Source organism: Bison bison, unplaced genomic scaffold (genome assembly GCF_000754665.1).
Source record: "Bison bison bison isolate TAMUID 2011002044 unplaced genomic scaffold, Bison_UMD1.0 scf7180017864349, whole genome shotgun sequence".
In the NCBI taxonomy this organism is placed as follows: Eukaryota; Metazoa; Chordata; class Mammalia; order Artiodactyla; family Bovidae; genus Bison; species Bison bison.
In genome coordinates this window covers 5076700-5083875 of record NW_011494921.1, presented here as the reverse complement: position 1 = coordinate 5083875, position 7176 = coordinate 5076700, and positions in this window count along the sequence as shown.

Genomic DNA, 7176 nt, shown 5'->3' with positions numbered 1-7176 from the left:
TCCAGAGCCTGTGGGTGGGACCAGCACCTGGGGGGTGTCTCAGGGCAGGTCTCCAGGGAGTGGAGAGGGGTCACCCCTGAGGCCCGAGTGGCCAGAGTCACCGGAGGAGGTGGTTATCTGTGAACAGCCTTGGGGACCTTGTCAGGGAACCGGGACTTTATCCTGAGGCACTGTGAGAGCTTGTGTAGAGCTGTGCTTTGCTCATGCTCACCTCGCAGCCGGCAGAAAACGGACAGGGAGGTGGACCATGGTGGGCGGTCCCGTAGCTGGCTGGGCAGAGCCGGTGGCCGTGGCCGTGGGACTGACCATGTGGGGGTGCAGGAGGCAGAGAGTAAATGCCACAGGCACGTGGAAGGCAGATGGTGCTGGATGTGGCTACTGACCATTTGGACTAGAAAAAGGGAAGACTCTAGAATAACCATCACCACCCCACCCCTCCAGGTTTGCTTCAGGTGACTACTGGATGGGAGGAGAAACTCTTTTTTAAATTATTTACTAAATACCAGGTACAGTGATTTTAAACTGGGTGGTAAGCCCCCCTGACCCCCCAGAACCTTTGGCAGTACCTGGAGAGGCTTTTGGTGGTTAAAACTTGGGAGATGCTCCTGGCATCCATGGGTAAGGCCAGGGATGATGCTAAACATCCTACAAAGCACAGGAAGGCCCCCACGATAAAAACCTAGCAGGCCCCAGCGCCAGTAGTGCCAGGTTGCAGAAACCCTGCTCTAGTGTGCACCAGTTTTACACGATTATCTAATTTAATCCGTCCACCAAACACGTGGGGTTCTTAAATACTCTTTTTCATGTTTCTCAGACGAGAAAAGCAAAGCTTAGCAAGCGTAGGTGGCTTGACCAAAGCCCCAGGGCCTGGTGAGGGCCAGAGTCGGAACTTGAACCCGGGCCTCCGGCGTCCCGGCGGAGATGTGCCCTTTTCAGTTCGCCTGCAGTTTTGCTCCTCGCAAGGCTGCAGAGGAAGAGGCACGTTGCATTGTGGGGCTCCTTTTTTCTGTCGTGCTGGCTCCAGACTGGAGCAGGCAGGAAGGAAGGTGGTTATTTATACTCAGCTCTGCATAGGATCGAATTTTCCAGTCCCGAAGGTCTTACAGCAGGGAGTTCACAGGAGTTACTGTCTGGATGTTGGCTTTTCTCCTGCACATATTCACATGCACCATCTTTGCCTTTTAAAAACACTGCTGTTAAATTCAGGTAAGATGGAAAAATGATAACTTCCCATTTATTTATAAATTCCTATTTCTTCCCTGTGCATATTAACTATTGCAGCTTTCCAGTGATTTAATTATGGAGTATCCCTTGGAGGAGGGGTTGGGAGGGTCATTCATGGCCACTTTGGGTTTAGAGGTAGTAGAACTATTAAAAACACCTTGATTTGCTAGAGGTAAGGAGGCCTTCTGAGAATCAAGTCAGTTTTAGTGTGGTCTGAACTGACTAGAGGGCTTTCTGTAGTTCAAGAGAGTGTGGCGCTTCGATATCTGTCCGCTTTTTAGTGGTGGCTCTCTGGTTTCCCGGCAGCCTTCCTTGGTGGCCTGGGATGATAGAGCCCCAGGGACAGAGTTTTCGCAGTCAAACTGTCTAACGCCAGGTCATTGGGCTTTTCATGGTTGTGCATTTTAAGGTCTTTGGGTGGTGAGCTGAATGAGGCTGCCCTACTGAGCCCGAGATAGGTGTGTGTGGGCCTGATTCCTCCATGTGGACCCCAATCCTGTTAATAATTGTGTCCGGCCTCACAGCACCCAGCGCCTGAGCTGCCGGGCCCATCCGGTCAGTGTGCAGTTTCTGTCCTGTATCCCTCGGAGCTGTTGTCCTGAAAGATGCTGGGGCTCCCGCATCCGGGCAGTGCTTCTCTGGGTGATACCTGTTTGCTGCACCTTCCACTCTGATGCCAGTGCTGCTGGAAAGGAACCGCTTAGGAGTTTGGTGAGCCAACAGCAGGATCTTTAGCTTTCTGTTAGGAGAGTTCATGTATACATAGAAAATCAGAAGAAAAAAAAAATGAAGAAAAGGAGGACTTCAACTCTACAGTGTGCTGGTTGCTGGCCTGGATTATACTGCATACAACACTGAACTTGAGTGTGGTGTTTCCTTTTCAGACTCCTTGTGTAGATTCATTCCTATAATACAGAAGTAGTCATAGGACATTTTGACAGAGAAATGGCAGGGGGTAATCAATGAAAAGAGCACTTCTAAATTAAGTCCAGTATTGAAGAATAATCACAAAAATATCATGATATATTCACTAATTCAGTGCAGTTCAGTCGCTCAGTAGTGTCTCTTTGAGACCCCGTGGACTGCAGAATGCCAAGTTTCCCTGTCCATCACCAAATCCCAGAGCTTACTCAAACTCATGTCTATCGAGTTGGTGATGCCATCCAACCATCTCATCCTCTGTCATCCCCTTCTCCTCCCGCCTTCAATCGTTCCCAGCATCAGGGTCTTTTCCAAGGAGTCAGTTCTTCGCATCAGGTGGCCAAAGTATTGGAATTTCAGCTTTTAACATCAGCCTTTCCAATGAATATTCAGGACTGATTTCCTTTAGGATGGACTGGTTGGATCTCCTTGCAGTCCAAGGGACTCTCAAGAGTCTTCTCCAACACCACAGTTCAAAAGTATCAATTCTTCAGCACTCAGCTTTTTTTATTGCCCAACTGTCACATCCATACATGACTACTGGAAAAACCAACGGTAGCTTTGACTAGACGGACGTTTGTTGGTAAAGTAATGTCTCTGCTTTTTATATGCTGTCTAGGTTGCTCGTAGCTTTTCTTCCAAGGAGCCAAGTGTCTTTTAATTTCATGGCTGCAGGCACCATCTGCAGTGAGTTTGGAGCCCCACCCCTGCCAAATAAAAGTCTCTCACTGTTTACATTGTTTCCCCATCTATTTGTCATGAAGTGATGGGACTGGATGCCATGATCTTAGTTTTTTGAATGTTGAGTTTTAAGCCAGCTTTTTCACTCACCTCTTTCACTTATATTTCACTATATTAATGTTGCTGCTGCTGCTAAGTCACTTCAGTCGTGTCCTTCAGTCGTGTCCGACTCTGTGCGACCCCATGGACTGCAGCCTACCAGGCTCCTCCGTCCATGGGATTTTCTAGGCAAGAGTACTGGAGTGCCATTGCCTTCTCCGATATTAATGTTACTGTTACTCATTGCTTACCTGATTTGGCTTAGGTGGTTTTTTCCTGTTTCAAAATTTCCTGATGAGGAATACCTTATTCTAATATTGCTTGCCTTAGGCAGGACAGTTAATCATGGGTTTCCTTTTCTGCAGTGGGAAGACAGCAGGCAAAAATTATATAGTGTTTTTTTCTTTTTTTTAGGCCTGAATAAAGTACACACTCCTGAGGGAGAGACCATCAGTGAGGATTTCATGGGTTGACTTAAATTATTTTTATTATAATGTTTCTTAAAATATATCCAAACATTAAAGGAGGAATGAGCATGTTTATAGTGCATAAATCACCATAACTCTCACTGTAACCAACACACAGGTTCATTACAGATCCGATTCCCGACCTAATTCAATTGAGATTTTTGTTCAGTCACTAAGTTATGTCTGACTCTTTGCAACCCCATGGATTGTAGCATGCCAGGCTCCCCTGTCCTTCACTATCTCCTGGGGTCTGCTCAAATTCATGTCCATTGAGTTGGAGATGCTGTCTAACCATCGCATCCTCTGCTGCCCGCTTCTCCTTTTGCCTTCAGTCTTTCCCAACAGCAGGGTCTTTTCCAATGAGTTGGTTCTTTGCATCAGGTGGCCAAAGTATTGGAGCTTCAGCATCTATCCTTCCAATGAGTATTCAGGGTTGACTTCCTTTAGGATGGACTGGTTTGATCTCCTTGCAGTCCAAGGGACTCTCAGGAGTCTTCAAATTAACTTCCTGATTTAAATTTTTTTTGTATTTTTTTGGCCATGCCACATGGCATGTGGGATCTTTAGGTCCCCAATCAGGGATGGAAGCCATGCCCCCTTGGGTGGATGTGCAGAGTGGTAGCCACTGGACTGCCAGGGATGTCCTGACTGCATGGTTTTTAAGGTGGCAGGTGGTGCTGACTTATTAAAGCCACAGCTGCCGTCTGCGGATGTCCTGGCTGCTGGGACAGGTTTTCTCCTCCTGACCTACCATGTGCCAGGTGATGGTTACTCACTCTGTTTTCCTTTGTTCCCATTATTCAGACTTTTCCTGTACCATGTGCTGTTAGCGCACAGAGACACCAGTGACCTGAAGTCTTGTTATCTGGAGACATAGAGGCATTACCGATGTCCTCTTGATTGTGAAGACAAGACTGGTTTTAGCCCCAGAAGTCATGGTGAGCCCTCCATTACTTAATGTGGCCATATCGATGGTCTTGAATGTATTTGTATTAATACATTAAGATCATCATGGACCAGAAGTAGTCCTCACTCTTCACCTTGCAGGGATGGTTACTGTGGTGGGTGGTGGAGCCTCTTTGGACAGCCAGTGTATTTTGTCCATCAGCTCTGCCATCAGACAACTGTGATGCATCAGAACACAGACGGTTCGCACCTGGCCCAGTGCCCACCCGCACTGAGAACGTCGGCCGTCATCCAGTGGTCCACGTGCATGTCCAGTGCCACGGCTGCTGTTTGGTCTCGCGCCCGTCTCGTCTTTAGCTTCGTACTGAACGTTTCCCTGCTTAAAGAACACAAGTCAGTCAGGCTCTAATCTTTCCATTCCTTAGCAACCCGCTTTCCATTGCCACCATCAGATGGTCATGCTGATTTTCCAAGCAATAAATGCTTTTGTTGTCTTGTTTTCAGGGTGAACAAAACTTTTTGTTTTTTTGGCTTTCGAGTCCCTGACAAGGAAGGCAACACTTGGGGTTGACTCTGCTCCGTGTCGAGTGGGTGCTCAGCGAAACACTGGTAGTTGTACTTCTCTAAAGTTGTACTGATACCTTAGGATTCTTGCCTTTAAAAAAATGCCTTTCTCCCTTTGGTTATCTTAGCCGGGGATGACAATAAAACAAGGAGCGACTTATTTGAACAGTGTTGGACATTGGCTGTCCAAATGAGCATTGCATTTCAAGGTGGTTTCTTGGGAGGCCTTGCGTCTACTCTTCATGAGGTAACCACGGATCTGTGAAATCCTTGGTAATCCTTTGAATTGTTGTTCAGTCACTCAGTCATGTCCGACTCTTTGTGACCCTATGGACTGCAGCACACCAGGCTTTGCTGTCCTTCACCATCTCCCAGAGTTTGCTTAAACTCACGTCCATTGAGTTGGTGATGCCATCCAACCATCTTCTCCTCTGTCATCCCCTTCTCCTCCTGCCTTCAATCTTTCCCAGTATCAGGCTCTTTTCTAATGAGTTGGCTCTTTGCATCAGTGGCCAAAGTGTTGGAGCTTCAGCATCAGTCCTTCCAATGAATATTGAGGGTTGATTTCCTTTAGGATGGAATGGTTGGATCTCCTTGCTGTCCAAGGGACTCTCAATAGTCTTCTCCAACACCACAGTTCAAAAGCATCAGTTCTTTGGCACTCAGCCTTCTTTATAGTCCGACTCTCGCATCGAAACATGACTACTGGAAAAACCACAGCTTTGACTATATGGACCTTTGTCGGCAAAGTAATGTCTCTGCTTTTTAATATGCTGTCTAGGTTGGTCACAATCCTTACTCTGTCAAAACTGCCTTCTCAGCCAGGTTACTAGCCATCTCAGCCTCCTTACCTTATAACAACACTTTATTTAAATGATCTTAACTGGCTTGAAGACTAATCTTAGTTAGGATGGCTGACTCTGAAGCTGTTTCTAGAAGTTAAGTTTGTCCCCCGGGAAGACACACTTACCAACCACTCAGAGTGTCGGATGTAATGGGACGTGTGGGCCTCAGTGGCAGCTCCTCCTGTAGAGAACGTGGGACTCCAGGTGTGGACTGATGACTGACTGTTGAATAGCACTGAGGGCCCCACGGCGGCTGTGCCAGCATGCGACACTTCTTAGTGTCACAGCCAAAGATCTGGCCACGTTCTTTCCCTGGTGACTCAGACAGCAAAGAGTGTCCTCAGTGTGGGAGACCCGGATTCAGTCCCTAGGAAATGGCAACTCCAGTGTCCTTGCCTGGAAAATCCCACGGATGGAGGAGCCTAGCAGGCTACAGTCCACGGGGTTGCAAAGAGTCAGACACGACTGAGTGGCTTCACTTGTATTTATTATTTATACCTGTAGAATAAGAGTGAGGAGAGGAGCTTGGTAAATCTTACTCTCCATTAAGAAAAGTGAAAGAGGAGAAATTACTGGTGGGTTTTTATGCAGTAGAAATACATACACATTTTCTTAATGTTTTCCCCTCGTAGTCGCTTAGGTTACTTGTCCCTTTCCTGTTGCATCTGACATTTCTTGAAGCCTTTTGGGAATCCTTTTTCGGAGCCTCCATTTTCATAGAAGTTAGGAGGTTCTGGGTTTTACTTCTGACGGTGATTGCTAGCTACTAGGAAATCAGTGGCTGAGAGAGCGTTTTCTCCCCAAATGCTGCAGATTGTTTGGGGATTGTGTTTATTTTGGGGGGCGGTTTGTGAACTTAGATCCCCTTTTACACACCCACATGTGAGTGTGAAAGTACAAGGTGTAAGTCAGAGCCTGTCATCTTTAAATGCTTTTCTAACACGCTTATCAATTGAAACACTCAGGCCCATGCTCTGAAAGTGAATGCTCAAGTCTAAGTACATTTTGGTTTCTGCCAAGAACGAACACGTGTAGATCCAGTGAGAAGCTGGCAGAACACAGCGTAGCTCCTGGGAAGCAGATTGACGGTGGCGGATGGTGCTGCTGGATTGCGGTTCCCATCGGGCAGTGTGCGTCCTCGTCTAAAACAGGCTGGGAGGAAGCCCGCATTTGCATATCATACTTGCCAGTGTTTGGACCAGTTTTGGGGAGGTGTATATGTCTGAAATACCGTGCTGGCCTCAGGCTTTGAAGAGTGACAGTAACAGGAAATGATAAAGTGGGTGTGTGTGTATGTGTATGTATAAAGATAATTGCTCCCAAAGAAGGGTGTTATTTTTGTTGTTGGCCATGCTTTGTATGGGATCTTAGTTCCCCAGCCAGGGATCAACCGTGTCACCCTGCGCTGGCAGTGTGGAGTCTTAGCCTTTGGACCTCCGCGGAAGTCCCCCGTCTTAATACCACGGCTT